The sequence below is a fragment of the Thermobia domestica genome, chromosome 14 (genome assembly GCF_964235325.1).
Source record: "Thermobia domestica chromosome 14, izTheDome1.hap1.1, whole genome shotgun sequence".
Lineage (NCBI taxonomy): Eukaryota > Metazoa > Arthropoda > Insecta > Zygentoma > Lepismatidae > Thermobia > Thermobia domestica.
This window is the reverse complement of record NC_137467.1, coordinates 98,251,284-98,271,897: the sequence shown is the minus strand read 5'-3', so window position 1 is coordinate 98,271,897 and position 20,614 is coordinate 98,251,284.

Here is a 20,614-nt window from a genome sequence, read left to right as displayed (position 1 = left end):
TGCTGGAATGTTACAATTCCTTCGTTGGTATTTTTTTAAGTAAATTATTAAATCATGAATATACATGTTCAAAACATGGTAATTAAGAAACAGAATGTACAGAATATATGCTTCTTACACTTAGTCAAATAAAAATATAAGTACATCACTCTTTCTTCAGCCCTTGTTTTGTTTTGTAACTCAAGCAGTTGTATGTGTTTTTTGCTACACTTCGAAGTTCCTCATGGTATGTCATAGTAAATAACAATAAAAAACAAAATGGTTGATCTACCGATTATTGAAAAGTACGGAAAAACGTGTTTATTAAAAATACATATAATTTTTATTTTGATTTTAGTCAAATTCTTGATTATTATAAATTTATATAACCCGTGTCATACTGTAATGACGAGGCTGAACTAGCTGAATGTTTTCTTGCTACGGAGTTATCAGAAAGAAACAATCAGAGGCCAGTACCTTGGCTCAATTCTTTTCGTGGTAGAAGAGTTTTTATGTGTATACGATAGGTGATGACATTTCAACAGTGGTGTATACTGGATTGACGGCATGGGCTACCATTGACTTTTATTATTATTATTATTATTATTATTATTATTATTATTATTATTATTATTATTATTATTATTATTATTATTATTATTATTATTATTATTATAAATAATAATAATAATAATAATAATAATAATATACAAAATATGCATAACGATGAACAAAAAGTGGTTGGTGGATTTTGTTTGAACTTTTGCTTTAAGACCATTAATGTGTTTCCACCATAAATGAAATTCCATCATAAATTTGCGCAGTTAACTTCTCGTGGATTGCATTCGCAAAATGTTAATTTTTGCCAATATCACTTCCCTCAAGAGTCTGTTACTGATGTTGATTGTCATTCCGTACCAGTCTTCGCAAAAAATCTGATTATAGCAACGTAATGCAGAAATGCAGAGTCACTATAATTGTTATGTCGATTATCCCTACCTAAATTGCAAATCTTGCGTTGGGTTAAAGCAGATGGTTACGGAATATGTCCGGTTACCCCATACAATATTTTTTGTTCATCAATTTGCATCACGAAATATGTATAGTGATTTTGCTATTTGGTCTTAAATCCATTCCTGTATTGATTTTTGAATTACAAAAAAATGTTTATAATGAATTTACTTTGTAACGAAAATAAAAATTGAAAATTTACTCCATAGCTTTTCCCGCTAGATATTACTCAGAATGTTCACCACAGTAATAGAAGTTAACACATTATCCAATCTACAATATTGTCTGCGGTCCTCATTTCGTAGCGGTTAGCTCAAAATCAGCGGATTCAACTCAATTCAAAAGTGCAATAATTAATTATAACCACTATAACAAGAATCGCAAACCAAAACACAAATTTTGCATTGCGTTGACGCAAAGCGCTACGAAATGATGCCCCAAAATTATCAGATAGCCCTAAAATAATGCTATGTCTTTTTTCTTAACTTCGATTTACTTGCTTCGCCTATGGAAACCGATTCACAGAGGAAACCTGCTCGGTTGACATCCCGGAGCTCGCTAGCAGACTGTCATGGAGGAATCTACGTGGGCGCGAAATTGGCACTAGATATTGGTAACTCAGGGGTTGCCAAACCATCTGAGTCTGCGAAAGCGAGAGGGATTACGTTCTAGTAGTTAACAGCTGCCTTAGTACGTATTCACATTTGCGAAAATATAGAGAAACTACATTGTAGTACCATGAAAAGAAGATAATAAACTGTAAATGTATTATTTTAAATTAATTTGTACGTTTTATATTAAATTTCTTTATTAATGTTGCAGGGCTACCATTGGTAGCCTCCGTTGCCCATAAAATACACCACTGCTTTTCAAACTTGAAGCATGGCAGTAAATGTCACAAGTTGAAGTTATTTCTTTGTAAACATAGATATCCATTGTCACAGCAACCACAATCCATCAGCCGAACTTATCCTGTGTCAAGCCAGTACATTCAGCATTGCCACTATACAGCTCTCAGACACATGTTCTAATCATTTCATCATCTTCTTGAACAACGGTCGATTATCAAGTAGCGCTACATATACCCAATGCATATTTTAATGTAAGTTACGTATATATTCTTGATAAAGTATCTGATGAAACGAAATTTATTCTTCTAATAATTCTTCTAGTACAGGGGCTGACTTACATTTTGCCGGAGATTGACCGGAGTTGTTTACTGCTCATTTGTACCAAGATAATTGTCCTGGTGATAGAACGGAATGATTTCGTCCTTGGAAGCTGTGCGTAACCAAAATAGTCTCATATTCCAAGGTGGTCGCCACGCGCACGTCTTGTTAATAATTTTTCACTTGAAAAAAATTAACGGAAGTATTATCTGCTTATTTGTACTAGTATTGAGGTACTGAGGATGGAATGAAATGATTTTATGCTTGTAAATAGTAAAAAATCAATATGGCGTCCATATTCCAAGATGAACGCCAAGCATTAGCTATATCTCTGTAATCAATAGATCTATGTAAATTTTGCATAGCATCGAATTTACTTAAAATTTTATATTCTTCTATTTTGAAAAGATGAAAGATTTCAGTAAAACGGATCATCTAATAGAATTTATTTTATTGTAAAAAATTACATTATATCACAAACTTTATACAAATTCCAACATTTTCACTCTATTTAAACTTTGGCAATGTATATTCTAGCATCGTATTAGTTAAATAACAGCTACAAAATAACAAACAGTAAAATTAAACTGATTAATGCAGTAATATTCGTTTTATAAATTACACACAATTGGGCTGCATAAAGTTAGGGTAATTTCGTATTGCAGCATGCATGCACAGAAATTACAGCAGTGTTGACTACGACGCACAGTGGTCGAAATAGCAAAAAATCTGCACAAAACCGCACAAATGAACTCTATCACCGGAACGAACGTCTTTTAGTAGGCGAATGTCCACTCTATATAGAACAGATCTGTCTTTCATCCTGGCATCAATCGTTCATGAAAAAACACCTGTCGAAAGTGGATAATTGGCCGTTGATATTCATGTTGATATTCATGAAATGTTAAATATCGGTATTGTTGATCGGAACAATAGCAATCCTTTAAGCCCAATGGCAGGCCTCTGAGGCACCTCGTATGCACACTGGGGGCATTTTTACAACACTATACTCAAAACCAATGATTTGCTATATGTTTGTAAATTTTTAAGTTTCCAAGCAAGTCGAAGGTTTCATTTTCATTTTAATCTTTTCTGTGGTCTCTCAATTAATGATTTTTGTTAGAATTAGCTGTTACTATCTTCTCGCTGGCAAACGAGGCGAGCTTTAATGAGTCTGAGCGCGCCCTCAGTGCTCACATAGACTGATTGCTAATCTCGTTGTGTCGTGTCGTCTTGCCACCTAGACAAGTCTTCGCTCACATAGTAAAACGCTGGTGGATTTACTATACCCGTATAGCTCTTATTCCAATAGAGATGCTAAGTGAGGAAGCTCCAATAGAGGTGCTGGATTTACTATACCCGTATAGCTCTTATTCCAATAGAGGTGCTTGAAACAGACTTCCTCATGTATCGCGAGAAATGATGCCGGAAAAAGTCTAGGAAAGATATAGAACTAGACTTGCTACACATTCTTTAGTCATCGTCTGACCCGATAATTTTATCGCTCAGAGTTAGGATGCACCAAATCATAACAATATGCCTAACGAAAAGTTACAATTTACCTATTGGAACGTGATTAATTTCACAATCGAATTTTGTGATTTTTATTGCACTTGATTAGACAACTTCCGCTGTCTTGTTTTCAGATATGCGTTTTTCAAGATAGTTTCACTACTGTAAACATTTCTTACATGGACTGACTTTTGGTTAACTTCATTGTTCATGTTTATATATATTTTTTCATTACTGTCCCAAAGCATGTTTATTTTGTTTATAATGAGATATTTATTCTGCAATTTTAATAAGAATAACATTACCATAAGTTCTAATTTTTTTCCATAACTGTCCAACATGGTATTTGTAAATCTGTTTTGAAAATGTCGACTTTTTTTGCGACCTACATAGGCAACCCGCACCACTGACTATAAAGGGTATTATAGCAGAATATTCGAAAATAGCTAATATGCTGTCAAAATTACCATATCGACAAAAAACAAATAGTTTCGCCACGTTTTCTTGTCATTCCGACCACTGTGTGATGTTTACATTGACACTTTGAAGTGATTCATATTGTGCAATTGCAAGGCTAAATCAGGTCCAACTTAACACAAATCAGTAGAGAACAGCTCCAGTAAAATTTTGCAGGCGTAATGTAAGCCAGTTTCCTATGTATGTAAATAAATCTACATTATGCTGCAACCTACGAACTAGTATTTGTGTAATGTGCATCTCATCACCAGTTTCTGATTTTGTAGACCACGTAATTCTCTATTATCTCCCAATAATGAACCAACAGCTAAAATTCTATACCACTAATCGTATGTAGAACTATCCCCAATAAAATATATCCCTTTTATCTGTGCAACGAATATGAGCAAATTTGAAACTGAGAAAATTGGAAACTTTATAGGTTCAGACATTTAGGGAACATTTATTTCCAGGTTTAGAGTTAAAGTTTGAAGGAGAGAAATATCTCTGAGCATAATTATGGAGGTAAAGTATAAATTTATTTTAGTCAAGCAGAGGAAAATTATTAGTTATAATTAGATATAAAATACGAGTAATTACAACAGTATTAGTATGTGTTTTTTATTATTGTATAATATTGTGACCTCTCTTAGGGTTCATTAACAGAATGAGTATAGAATAATCTAAATAATTTGGAGAATCACTACTTCTTTACCTTTAATTTACAATTTGAAAGCTATTAGTTGCTCCCTCAAGAATTCTATCTTCTAAAGCAATCAATTCTTGTAATTCTTTTCTTAGAAACAGGGGCAACAATCTGCAGGTAGGTGTATATACTAGTTTCAGGTGTGAGAGAGTTCAGTTATACACGGGATTTCAACTTTAAGGATGTTTATTTAAATGTGCCTGTGGGAAGATTTATTTCCAACAGCCTAATAATTTTCAAAAAATGGAGTTAATAGGTCCCATTCGGATGTAAGGAGGGGGAAATTTCTAGTTTTGGATTTCCCCCCTTCACTTGTATCACAAATCTTACAGATATCAAGTTCCTATGTGTAAAGAAAGTGGTCTATAAATTTTAAATTAAGTGACCCAGTTTTAGTCTTGGATCCTAATTTTCCACCTTGAAGGAGAAATTTTCCAGTTTTCGGAATTTTTCTTTAGATGTATCGCAAATCTCTTCCTGCCAATTTTTAAGTTTCTACGTCCACAAGAAGTGGAAATTTTCTCCTCCTCCTCCTTTCTCCTTCTAACTCTTGATGAATGAGTGAGTGTCACAATCTGAGGAGTTTTCTCTTTTAGGATTTTATGACCTATCTTGTAAACGATTGAAGATAAAACATTGAAATTTTATAAAGAATATGACTTCCTGAAGATTAGTGATACAGTCAGGGACGCGTTGCTATAGTTGTTAAGAAAATATCTGAGTTGCTTCGTCTAATATACATATTGCATGCTCCAGCGAGAAAACTTGACTGTCGTACCACCGTATGTCTTAATACAATTAAATTCACACAAAATCAATTTATAAACTAATGGAAAATACACATTTACTTATGGTACTCTCAAATGCAGATTTCTGGAAAGAAAAGTATCCAGTTGGTAAAGAGCTATGTAAAATCATTTCAGAGTATATTACGACATTTTAATGTCATTACTTTGTAAGATATAGCTGTCTTTATTCAGAACTAACTAACTAAAAAAATCTAACTATGGGCTACGGAACCCGGAGGTTCAATGTCGCGTTCACAAAAGCTCTCCACAGACTTCTATCCTTAGCTAATTGCATCCAGTTTCTACTTTGTATTCCTATCTCTGCGAGATCCATCTTAATATTGTCCTCCCATCTGTGCCTAGGTCTTCCTAATGGTCGTTTTGCGATGGGTCTTCCAGTCAAGACTTTGAAAGCGTTTCTACTTTCATTCTAGCTACATGACCTGCCCACCTAAGCCTCCTAGACTCGACGACCCTAACAATTTTGGGTAAACCGTATAAATTATGTAGTTCCTCGTTATGAAGTTTCCGCCATTCCCCAATTCCGTTATTCTTGGGTCCGAATATTCGTCTTAGGATCTTGTTCTCAAATACTTTTAGTCTATGTTCTTCACTGAGAGTAAGCGACCATGTTTCGCAACCATACAGAACAACAGGCATGAATATCAGTTTATATATTTTAAGCTTCAAATTCTTCGACAGAATTCGCGACGACAAGAGATTTTGAACCGAATAATAACACAAATTCCCTACTTTTAGTCGACATTTAATTTCTTCGTGAATATGATTTTCGTCTGTTAATATTGATCCTAAATATTTGAAAGTATCCACTTTATCAAAAGTATTATTTAATATTTTAACGCATCCATAATTTGCCGTATTACGGTCCTGACGCACTTCCATGTATTTAGTTTTCTCTGCATTTACTTCTAAAACCATGTCTCTGCAAGGGTTTAATAAGATCTCTGCATTTCTTTATATTATTCACCTATCATCCCCTATCAAATTTACATCATCAGCATATGCCATAACCTGGTGAATACCGTTCAATCTAGGCCCTGGTTGTTATCTTTGATTTTCCTTATGGCATATTCCAGCACAAAGTTAAATAATAATGGCGACAACGCGTCTCCTTGTTTCAGGCCATTTTTGACTTGAAAGCTCGTTGACAAAAATTTTCCTACCCGGACTTTACTTTGGGATTCATTTAAACATGTCTTAATTAATCTAATTAGCTTTCTCGGTATTCCAAGTTCCGTAAGAACGTTGTATAATGTTTGTCTCCTTACCAAGTCCTACGCCTTTCTAAAATCAATAAATAATTCATGTACCGGGGTATTGTATGCGCACTTTTTTTTTTTTTTTTTTGAGTATTTTGCGAATGGTAAATATTTAGTCGATAGTTGATCGATTTAATCTAAATCCGCACTGATAATCTCCAACAATTTCATCTGGAGTCAGTCTTGCTAATAGAATATTTGAAAGGATTTCATAGGATGTTGACAGAAGAGAAATGCCTCGATAATTATTACGGTCAGTTTTGTTGCCTTTCTTGTGAAATGGAACAATGATTGATTCTTTCCACTCTTGTGGCGATTCTTCCTTGTTCCATATAAGGAGAATGAGTTTGTGTATCTTGTTCCACAATTTTTCGTCTCCAGCTAAAATTAACTCAGACGGAATTTCATCTACACCCGGAGATTCGCGTTTCATTAATTTGTTTATAGCGGTGTCTATTTCTATTCGGTTGGGTTCTGGAATATACGGTTCTGCGGTGTGAATCTCCTTTTCTCCACCCACTTTAGTTTTTGGCTATGTGTTCAGCAAATCATCAAAGAAATCTTTCCATCTATTTAAGAGGCTATCAGTATCAGTGAGAACTGTTCCGTCAGCTTTCTTTAATATATAAGCAAGAGGTTGATAGCCTTCTTTAAATTCGCTGATCCCCTTATACATGTCTCGAATATTTTTATTTTTACTATTATCTTCGAGTTCCTTAATTTTAGCTTTCAAAAAATCGCGTTTCTTTGTTCTAAAGGTTTTGGAAGTTTACCGCCTGATATCTGCGAAATTTTGTGTAGTTATTTCATTCGGATTTTGTAGCCAGCGTAATTTTGCCTGTTTTCTCTTCACTGCTAGTTTAATGCATTCCTGGTCGAACCATGGTTTGTTCCTATGTATTTCCGCGTGTTCCAATTTTTCTATTGCTGAACATTTAATGCTATCTCTAATTTCAATCCAAGTATCCTCACCACTAGTGCACTCCGAGTCTTCTAAAACCGAGAATCTATTCGAAACTTCAATCTGGTGTTCCTCTCTTACCTGGCTCTCTTCTAATTTCTTTAAATTAAATCTCTTCGTTTTCAGATATTGAATATTACATTTATTGAACGATAAACTCTCTCGTATTATGGTTAGTACCAGGTAGTGATCAGTATCACAATCAGCTCCTCTAAACGACCGGACATCAATTATGCTAGATTGCCTTCTTCTATCTACTAAAACGTAATCAATTTAATTATGTTTTTTTCCGTCTGGTGATGTCCAAGTGTATTTATGAACGTCGCGATGTGGGAATTTTGTACTCTTCACGATTAGAGTTTTGGATGTTGCAAAGTTCACGAGTCTAACACCGTTCTCATTACTTTCCTTATGCAGACTTTCGTTCCCCATAATCGGTTTGAAAATATCCTCTCGTCCTACCTTCGGATTGAAATCGCCTAATAGAATTTTCATATGGCATCGCGGGAGTTGGTCAAATATCCGTTCCACTTCTTCGTAAACACAATCTTTTATATCGTCCCCCTTATCTTTAGTTGGAGCATGTACATTTAGAACAATAATATCACACCACCGTCCCTTAAGTGTAATAAAAGAAAGTCTGTCAGTAACAAATTCAACCCGTTTAATTGCTGGTAATATTCGTTTGTGAATGAAAAACCCTGCACCTAACTGGTGATTTTTATTTCCTTCCCACCTAACTTCCTGAACTCCTACTAGGTCCATCTTGTATTTCTCTAACTCACTCGTTACGGATTTTAACGCACCTGCCCTATAAAGACTTCTAATATTCCATGTTCCAAATCTCATGTCCATTTTCTTTTGCTGAGGTCAATCCTTGTCCAAGGCTTTTGTAGATGTTTCTGACAAGTGCCTTTTTTTTTTTTTTTTTTTTTTTTTTTTTTTTTTACAGAATGAGGTTGTTAGCCTTACCCAAACCCCCAAGCTGGAGGACCACTCCTAGTCGTCTGTCCGCAACTGCTTATTCAGTATATTCGCAGCTAACCTCTATATCTAGAGGCCTTCTCCTCGATCCGCAACCTGAGGACGCGCCATGCCGTGGTCCAAAAATGAAATAAAGTTATACGATCATTGAGCAAGGAAAACAACAAACTCAATAAAATTACATTATAATTTCATAATTATTTTAAAACCTAAGAAATAATGCAATAAAACACAATTTAGCTCTGGCGTTTATTTGTACCAAAAGAATATAGAGGTATTTTATAGAAGTTAACAATTATAGTGCTTGAAAGTGATGTTAATCAGCAAGATCCTTAATTTTCCACATACATCCGCAGTTTTACCTGCCATCCACAGGAAACTGGCAAATAGCCTTGAATATCTGCTACAGATGATCTTTCAATGCTATGAGTTATTTTTATTATAAACTTCAGTAACTTTATATAGGCATACTTTTATCTTTGCAGAAATTAACACATAAAAATTATTATTTATCTCTAAAATGAATAATAATTTGTCAGATATTTATTACAAACTATATAAAGAGAATTCAACATTTTACTCTTACCTGAAAATATCAAACTCAACAAAAAAACAAAACGCAAGAAAGGAAGAAAAATGCAACATCAAATATTTTACTAAAGGGAATATATTGTTTAAATTTGCATTTACAAATCGCATGTAAATCCATATATCATAATATTACAAACACGATTGGGAGGTAATCTCATATATATATACTTTACTAATTGTAATAAATATTACCTTTGGAGTTATAATTCATGATATTGTTTCCCAGATATATTTTTCCTTATTGTAGGAAGCAAAACATTGACATGGACAATACTTCTGCTTCGGCATTACACTATAACACTGCGTTAGAAAGATTAATTATTGGTCAACCATATTTAAACCTTACACAAACTCAAAATTAAACTATTTATATACCTTAACGATCATTTCTTGAGACGTGGAACGTTAAACTGAAAGATTTCACTTCGCTTTTCATGTCGAGGTGCAGAAAATTGTTGCTTCGCTTATACTGAATTGTAGTCACAGTTCCTCACATGTCCGGCCACTGTTCGCCTCAACTGCTGCCTCAAGATCTTCATTTTATACATGTGTTGGCTTTCCGGCACGTGATCGTCTTCGAGTGTTTTGTCACCGTCCTTACTCTTGTTAAACTACCGCTGCACTGTCCGCGTAGTCACGACACCCTCACCAAAGGCCTAGCTTATCTTCCGTTCCGCTGTAGCGGCGTTTGACAACAGTTTGAGCTCGTACACGCCCTTATGACGCTCTGTGAAGATCCCATGTCCAATGTGTCCTTACGCAAGTTCATGGCGTAACTGAACTGTCACAACCAGGTAGTATGTTGGATATACTCACACCAACAACTGACCGTCAACTTATCTCCATTCGCATTCAACTCACGCCGTGAGGGTCAATTGAACACTGACCTCCACAAAGAGCGACACAAATTTCTCGTTTATTTTTATATTATTATTATTATTATTATTATTATTATTATTATTATTAGTAGTAGTAGTAGTAGTAGTAGTAGTAGTAGTAGTAGTAGTAGTAGTGGTGGTGGTTGTTGTTGTTGTAGTAGTAGTAAATTGGTATTACTGTATATTTATGAATCCAAGACGACTCCATTTTCTTTCTCTTTTTTTTTAAGCAAAAGTAAGGAAGTTTATACTACAGCTAGTAAACTAGTAGAATGAAAACGATTAACTTTCGGAGGTTGCAAATATCCGCAGGGAAACATTGTTTGACATACTTTGCAATACTACGAAATTAACAGTCCTATCAACTCAACAACAAGTTGTAAGGTACCACTAAGAAAGGATTTTTTTTTAATTCGACAAATACCAAATAAGGGGAATATGGATAGATAAAATATTAAGATATCCATATCTCGGAGTTCCTGAAGGGTACATAACCTTTCGTATAGCCCCTTTTGTACTTCTTATTTAAAATAATTATAAACGTGTTTCAGTGTCTTTCTTTCATATTTGATCTAGAGAAGAAGAAGATATGTTGGGAAGAAAAAGGGGCAGGGGTTACAATCATAGTAATAAGAGTTCCTAACTTGGAATCTCTTAAGGTTAGATACGTGAAGTTTAGTATTTTGACTTCACATTTAAAACATTCATATCTGTGTTTCACCGTTTTCTGATGTTTGCTGTAAGACGGAAGGAAAGATGTGGAAATGGAGTGGATATTTGTTAAAAGGGAAGAAAGGATGAGTAAGAGAAAGGTGTGGCTTTGCATTTATAATAATAAGATGGTCATATCTTAGAATCTCTTAAGGTTAGGGACATAAAATTTGGTATTTGGATTTTATTTAAAATAATTAACAACATGCTTTGGAGTTTTTATATGCCCTAAGAATGAAAAAAGACGTGGTGAGAGAGAAGAGTAGAGTTTCAATTATTATAATTTGTCCACGCTCTTAGTCCCTTAAGGTTAGAGACATGAAATTTGGTGTTTGGATTCTTCATTTAAAATAATAACTATTTCATCGTTAGCATCTTTTTTAAATATTTGTCCTCCATATTAGTGTAACGGGTGGCATCACATTCCATCAGTTCTCATTTCCCCCGTTGTACCAGTACCAGTATAATTCTATATGCATTCTTTAAAAGTGGATACGTAGCTGAACGTCCTGAATGATTTGTAACTCCCAAGAAGTTCGCCTTCGATCTTGATGGTGCGAATATTTGTGATCACTGTGGCGCGTCATTTGGTGGGTGTTCACGGTGCAAGTTAATGGTTTGGTTGGAACATTTTGTGAATGACAAGGATTTCCATTTTGTGGAGTGTAATACATATATCCCATAGAAGGTTGATTTCTGCACCTCCCGGACACGTATTTTCTGTCGCCCTCCTGATGCATCTGCTGAGTCATTAGCAGCTAATATTTTTCCTGTCATTATTGTTCACACTGTACTTTCAAATGAGCGTTACTAGAGATTGCACTTGCGACCTCGCACTCAAGGGCTTCCTTGTCAGACGTTTTGGGCATGGTGAGACGTATTCTATATGAAAAGTGCAGAAAAAAGAATCCAAAATATTACCTACAGATGCGTTTCTCAACTTCGGAGTCGCGACCTTTAGAGTGGTTCCGAGAGGGTTTCATGGAGCTCGCGAAGATAAGCGGAAGAGATAAATATAATTAGAATTTAATTCCGGAAATATTTTTAAATATTATTTTGAATTTTGTTCCGATTGGCATATTTTTATTTTTATACATACTGTTAAGAACAACAAAGAATATGTCAACTAAACATTTTTAACAAGTGCAAAGTTGTTTAAGAATCATTTTAAATGAAAGAGGTACGATAATGAGAACTGCATATTGAAATACCAGAGAAATACAAAGGCAACAAAATCTGCATATTGAAGTCCAATTAAAATTGAAAGCTAATGCGATAAATGAGTATGGTGTGATTTCAGTAGTGCGGCAATGTTCGGTTCAATCTTTGTGTCGCACATTATGAAGTCATTAAAAGTACTCACAAGGAACGGGCATGGACGTGTCATCCGGTCATCCGAATCAAAAATAGTCCATTTGATAAATATAACACAAATATATTCATGCACCAAACAAATTAGGTGCCATGGACAACGGAGTAAGTCCCTGAGGCCCATTAACCATGTTAGTATAAAGAAAACAGTAGACTCGCAGTGAAATAGCTATTGCATCAACACTGTTCATTAAAAAGTCATGGTTTTTAATTCATTCTCTTCAGCATGAAACAAGCTTTCGAGGGGTGCTATGTAATGGGGCTCATAACGTATTTGAACAGGGAAAATTGGGAAAATTCCCTCCAGAAATCCCTACCATCAAATTTCGACCCCTCTGGAGTGTTCCTCGGTAAAAGCATACAATCCGAGTGTATCTCGAAAAATACTGTAGGAGATAAGAAATGTGTGTACCAAGTTTTGTATTGATAGACAGGATAGATATGAGGGGAAAGCTTGTATTGGTATACAACATTTCCCGTCATACCTTTCTTATTTCCTATAGTAATTTTCATATATACATTTGGATTATGTTTTTACCCGGGGCCACTCCAAAGTGTCCAAAGTTGATGGTAGGGATTTCTGGAGGGAATTTTCTCGATATTCTCCCAATTTTCTCTGTTTAACTACATTATGAGCCCCAATACACAGCACCACTAGAAAGCTTGTTTCATGTTGAAGAGAATGAACTATAAACCGTGGCTTTCCAATGGAAAGTGTTGATGTAATAGCTATTTCACTGCGAGTCTATGATTTTCTTTATACTAACAGGGTTAATGGGCCCCAGGGACTCACTCTGTTGTCCATGGTACCTAATTTTTTCTGCATGATCATACTTTTGTTATGTTTATGAAATGGACTAGGTTTGATTCGGATGACCGGACGACACGTTCATGTCCGTTCCTTGTCAGTAACTTTTTTAACAACTATCGAAGTTTTCCTAACCAAAATTAGAAGTTCCTTTATGTTTCTTATCATATGCCTTAAGGGTGTTATGAAGTTTTAAAATGTTCAAAAAGGCCTTCATTATGATACTGTGTGACGTATCGGATTCGATATTTGTAATATGAATGAACTAACCAAATTTGGTTTTAATTCATTCGCTTTTAGGGAAGTTACTGTATCCACTATATACATGAAATTGATTCTACTATTATAGATATAGATGGATATCGCGAAATTCCCGCAATAGGTATATTAAAAATCCCACACAAGCTTATTACAAAATAGAAGTTATAAGGGTGTCGCTGGCATGGCAAGAGGATGAGATAAAAAGGTGTCGCAATAGAAATTAGGTTGAGAACCGCTGGGATAGAGAATTATACACGTCACTAGGACTTGCAGTCAGTTTATGATTTGTTCGCTTTATTGCAGTGGCTCTTTTGCAGATAGCAGAAACTGTTATCATTGATTGACATGCACATACCGACATCTTATTTAGTATTGCTTAAAATGTTGCGGGATTTTTATTTAATACATCTTTTGCTTCTATATCAGTCTAGTAATAACTTTCAGTTTCCAAAATTCAAGAATAGTCAAATAATTACAGTTCTAAAAATAGCCAATCTGCAAGACCCAACATATGCACTATGAATAATAAAATTTCCCATTGTGCCCTCTATCTAAATGTTCAGTTGATTAATGTGTCTCATTGCATTTAATTTATTCTATAAGATGGTTAGGAGCATAAAACTTAAATATTATTTTCTGATCAGCCTTGTGCAAGCGACGTCTTTCTGCAATGGCAAAGCAATGTGAAATTAAAATAACAAATTCATTTTCAAATACCAGTTCAGGTTCAGTGTTGTCAACAACCTCTGAAGAAAATAGGCTAGTTGGCCTTCAGAAATAAGCTTTTTGACGCAAAAATGTCTAGATTTTGAACTGCTAACCAATAACCCACATTTATGGAAGCCCGAAGGGGATAGGACTGAGCCAGAACCCCCCCCCCCCCCGGGGCTCACGAAAATGTATATGTAATATAGCAAATCACGTATATTAAACACCAGAAATACTAGACGTAATATAGCAACCATGGAGATGAGTCCCTCCTAGAAAATTTTCTTCAGGTGCCCCTGCCTACATTGTAGATTTTAAATCACTGTTTTGTGTGTAGGATTATAAGTGAATTATAGTAAAATTGAAATGTTGAATTTTATTCGCTGAATACTAACAAGCAACATACATAACTTTAAATAACAATAAAATTCATCTACAATTCATTTGATTTTTGAAAGTAAACAGCCATATTGTCAGTTGAAGTGAAATAAGTCATCATCGATGACGTAGCAGATGGCCGAGACGCTGGAACTGGATGCACCATCGTTGGATTGTGGATTGGTTGTGTTTGTGTAGACTGCCATTGTCCCAATTTTCAGTAGTATCACTTTCGGTAGGTCATAATCCTTACAAACACTTATTCCTCCGTATACCTACATGAATCATCATGATTACATTGAGAGTTTTCAGGGTAATTAGATATCCTATTTGTTTCCATTAATAAACGAAGACAATTGCTGTGGCTTGAAGAACCGAACAATTTACTAAATTTGTATTAGAAAACTTTCATTCTTGCAATTAAATGCGAAAATTAAAATAATTAAAAAGTAACAAACGGGGCCATTACGGGAGAGACATTAGAAGTTTTTGTGAGTCGGTAAGTATTAAGTAATTGTAAATCTGTGGGTGCGGAGAAAGAAGAAGAATGAAAAACAAGTGTTTGTTGCGTAATAAAACACCCTCTGTCTAGAGAAATCAGTAAATATATAATGACAAATAGGCTAATTTTTAAAATTTACACTTTATTTTCAAAGAAAAAGTAGTTTTAGAATTAATTTAACAGCTAATAAAACAACAAAAATTGCAATAGTGTTTCATAAAATAAGTTATTTTTAAGGCTATAAACATTTCGTAGATTTGTATGGCTAGATGTCTCTTCAAATAGCCTAGATTTAGCCAGAAATAGGCTAAATTGGCATCGCTGTTCTGTTCAGGTTGCTTTGGTCTAAGGAAAATTAACACAAAAAAAAGAAAGAAAGAAAAAGAAAAAGAGAGAGAGGGAGAGAGAGGGAGAAAGAAAGAGAGAAAGTCTTGTTTCACAGTGTGAAACTATATCATAGACTTCCAAACCAAACTATGCGAATTCAATACTCAACTTTAAGTAGTACAATACTATAATAGGATCAAAGTGTGCCGATGCTGTGTCATCAGTTGTAGCTCAGAATACGTATTAAATGAATGCAACCAAATGGGGATGAAACTGATGCACAACACGGTACTTAACTGTAAAATTGTGGTTGAATGTACATAAAATTCAAATGTTTCTAATTTTGAAACATGACTAGTTGTGGTAAATAGGTGAGAGAGAGAAAGGATATAATTAAGAAATAAAGGAAGAGCACTAGCCTGATAATTCCAACGAGGCTGGCGTCATCCTGGTCATCTGGAACGATGAAGGGTTTGCCCTGGAGAAGTAATTCACATTAAAGATTTCTGGATGTTCTGGTATTAGCCAACAACTGGAACTCAATCCTGTTGGACTGCTAGGGGCGTCGGATCCTCTCTGTGATACGTCTCTGCGATAATGTTCTTTTTCACCTTTATGCCACTACTCTGCTGTCTAAGTCAAAAGTATCTGCGGGGATGATCCGGCAGAATGATATTCTTGGGACATGGAGTCGATCCTCCTCCAATGGTGGGATCTGCTTGCATCCGATGATCCTGCATCTTCCTCAACTTCGTAGCGAATACCCTTTGTTGATGTGTCCTCTGTGGTTTTGTTTGGGTGAAGAATGATGACTTTGGAGTTCAATAAATGGGGAAGTATCAGGCTATGCTAGAAGGTATGCGGAAAGGCAATAAGGAAACTAGTCGAGTTTATTAACAAATATGTGTTTACAGAGGCTGTCTGAGAATGTACAATCTTAATAAAAGTTTTCTTCCAATAAATTTTAAAAAGAGTTTATAGTTTTGTCGTTGATAAATGCAATTTAATAAAATAATAGAATTTAACGAATTAAGTTAGGAGTTTACACAATTATCACATGGTCACTTCTCGTCTAATACACAGCTACTTCACAAAAGATATAATCTGTTCTTCGGATGCTGATTCCATATTAAAAAGTAATTTACTCATTATCCCTAATTGCTTTTGTTCTTTCTATAGCAATAAATTTTGAAACTTGAAATCTTTAATGTGAATTACTTCTAGTATAAAAAGAGGTTTATAGAAAGTGATAGAACCTATTTTTGGAACACTGAATCTGTTGCAAAAAACAGTTTCTCGATATCATTTACAGTTTTTTTCTTTAGGGGTAACAGTATTGGAAGAAGAGGTAGGTTACTAGTAAATTCAACCACTTCTGGTTTCGATAAAGTGTAGCGAGCGAGTTGTGATACATATACTCTTGATAAATTGTGTTGTATTCCTTTAACAGAAACAGCTTGTTGCTTTATATTATTGGAGAAAACCGAACCGAATTTTGGAAAAACCTGAAACCAGTTTCGGTGAAAAACCTAAGCGGTTTTTGAGAGAACCAAAATGTCGGTTTTTATAAAAACCGGTTTTGCCCATCCCTAGTTATTGCATACCCCGCAAATGAACTTCTGACAATCGAGGCAATGCACCCAGTCAGCTCCACGGTAGTATCTGTAATCATATTTGTCGATACAACACGTACTGTCGTCGCTCTTCGTATCATATGCTGGAGGGCCAGAATCTTTGGCAACTGTCGATGGGTCGGCAGCTGTGGTACCGGAGGTCTTGATGCTCTTTCCCGATACAATCTTCTTATCCTGTGTGTGTTTCTTCGGCTCCATTTCCTTACGGCGACTGCTCAGGTATCCCACAAGGTTTGCATCCATGTCTTTCCTGATGCTTGTGGGATTACTTGTGGGCGCCATCCTTGGTATCTCCAGGAACAATCATCTTTTTTGATCCAGGTTCATCTGTTATGTTGGTTTCGTAAAAGTTGTACATGTTCTTCGGTGGCATGGTGCGCACCTCCCTTCAAGTTCGTCCAAGATCAAAGGTCGTTCCACAGTTCCACAATAACGCGCATGCTGTTTCTCCTGGAGAGTCGTTCGCGGCCCATCTGTCACTTTTGAAGCGTAAGGGACGGATTTTCCCTGCGCTATTATCTCCATGGCCTCCTGCAGCTTTTCCTTGCGGTAGTTGTGATAGCTGCGGCTTCCCACAACTATATAGTACTTTCGCGGCATGTTTCCAACTCACCTGAAAGTAAAATAAAAAAAACACTTTACTTTCGCTATTGATTACGGCACGCACGCATGTAATGTGACAACATTGCAAACATGACAAAGTTACCCCAGTTTACGGTATATACATTGTCCCACACTGTTGGTCATATAAAAATTCGTAGGAAGGTTGTGATATCATATAATCAAAAAATATGCGTATTTTAGCCAGTTCATTGCCGAAATTAGGGTTGTACGTAGTATACTGCTAGACTGGAAAATTCCACCCAAGTTATTTGGGTTTGTTATCCCCTACCAAAATAGGACACTTCCCCAAACTTCAAGTAGAGGGGAAAACGCAAGATATTCATCGAATGTAATAATAGGAGTATTCGTACATGCGGGATAAGTTATATATTGTTCTTAAACGTCGTACTAAAGAGAATAATGAGAGAGTAAAGAGTATGAGTAGTAAAGAGTAAAGAGAGTACTGCATTAACTACATCAGGCCCGTAGTTACATTAGATCACCTTCAGCCCCTTGAAACGTCCAGTTGCTTATTACAATGTACTCTCGTGCATGATGAGTGAACTCAAGTCAACCTCCACCTCCAAAAATGAACTCGGCTCTCCCTGTCTTATAGTTCTGACTACAGACGTGATAAATATCTGTTTCAATGCGATTTTATCCGTTAAATGACTGTCTATTTCAAGGTTATTTGTTATTTTGATAGCACAATTTAAAATTATGTCTCATACAGGAGCATACAAATGTTCGTTTTCAGTTGTATCATGTTTCTAAATAAAATCTTATATTTTTCCATAATACCAGGTTGTTCGTGTCGTATTACCGTCACATGCACGATCTCATCTACCCATATGCGGGATCGTTTCTACCCCTGTAAGAAACATCGCACAAAATAGGGGATTTGAAAAACGACCACAACCAAAAGACAATAAGTTAAAACAGCGATTGTGGGTCTGGTAGTTTGCACAATACTACAGGCTCAGGTGCAGTTGGCGAAGGTACTCAACTACGCTCTGCGTTATTCCTAACAATATTGCTAATAGATGCTACTTTAAGCAACTCTGTTCAATTCTGAGCGTACACTGTCTTTACCTTCAGTATGTACGCTAGCTTAGTGTATTCTCTATCAAGAAAGTTTATGCATGTTTTTCGCGGGATAGTATCTTGCCCCTTGCTGTTATGAAAATAAAATACTACACATTGCCCCATATCCTTTCGTCACTAGCTTCCTATTTGCTCATCAGTTAAAACAGAATTCCTGGGCAAAGTGGTGAAAAATGTATTTGCTTTTTTGTGCATTCTACGAAAACCACAGAGTGAACACAATAAAAACGAAACAAGGAAAAAAATACAATGCGATGTAAAGTCCTTGAACTCTTTCGATAAACCACTCAATTTAGCGCTTTCCTTGCAGGCAGGTCTTGATGGTGTAATCAGTAACACTGTGGGCTCAAGTTTCACGGGATCCTCTTTGGCCGTGTCCAAAAGCGCATAGTGCACACTTCGAGGATGCACACTCGAAGTCTACAAATGGAGTGCACACTAAATAGTGTACACTTCGTCAAATTAGCTTTTGATCCACACTTGTTTACAGCGCCTCATCGTGGTGGAATGTTGAACATTGATAACAAAAGAAGGGAGAATTCCGAGTACTAGAAAAAATTACCATGCTTTTTTTTTTTTTTTTTTTTTTAGATGAATGACTTTCCAGTTATATTAGAGATAAATATATCACAGATTGACAATATGGGGTAACCATAAAATGACTTGAGAGTTTCTTTCATGTATGCCAAGAGCTTGTTTTGCAGTATCTGCAAATATTTATCAGCATAAAAACCACTAAACTATTGGCGATGTTCTATTTTATTAGGCATGCTTGCGCGAGGGAATATTTATTAATCCCCCGGAAGAAAAGCAGCACTGGTGGTTAGGGCGCTGATGACACTGTTGCGAAGTAGCTTAGGAATTTTATTGCAGGTGAAAGTAGGAATTTGCAAAAGCGTTAGGACACCGAAGGTACCGAGGAGAGCGTTATTTACAATAATGTGGCTCAAAACTACTTTGGGAGAGAGTTCATATTGAGTATAATTCCTTTGTGTACGGTAGATACAAAACAATGACACTTTAATTGTCACCGTTCTACTGTATTGCTCAGTTACAGGCATACTGATTAGACTATCTCTACCATATTGTGCTAATGTTGAAGTTCCTTATATGTTACTCTTTCTTTGTGAATATATAGATTTTACCCGTATATCTTCAAAATAGTGCCTCCATGTTCTTAATCTACACCAAAAGTTAACTCTTACAAAGATGACAAGGAAAGAAGTGGTGAAGTTGAACAACATGAGGACCAAAATCAACAGGAAAAGGCTATTGTATCACTATGAAATACCAATTTATAAGGATCAAGTGTACTCAAGGTGGATAACCCTAATTAAAATAATATGTTAAAAAATATAAGATTACTATCTTACAAGCCCGCTTAAATGAGTTCTGTACATTGTATACACTTCAACATCTGAGTGCACTTCACTATGCTTTCGGCGCCCTACATCTTTCTTGAAATATACCAGCTGTCTCTCCTACATGCTTCCCACTACGAAAATGGTTACTCAGTAACGAAACAAATCCCCTTGTCCAAATATAATCATAAAAAGCTACTATCAATCTAATAAGAATTTTATGAAAATTAAGAGACGGTTTTATGAAAAAATACAGTATGCAATGTAGTGGCTCTCATTGTTCAACTATACGGAAGGAATTATTTGTTCATAATCAATTCATAATGGGATTATATAAATTAAAAGGAAGGCAAGTCTTTATTTTGGCCATTTCATTCAATGAATCGTTCAATGAACCCATTCGTAACCAAGACTGAAAAGAACATCTCCTGCGAGCATCTAACCTGCCTTCACTCGCTGACGCTCGCTCGGCAATAATATGTGAATTAAATATTAAACTTTGGTATAGAAATGAACCTAGTTACTAACTAC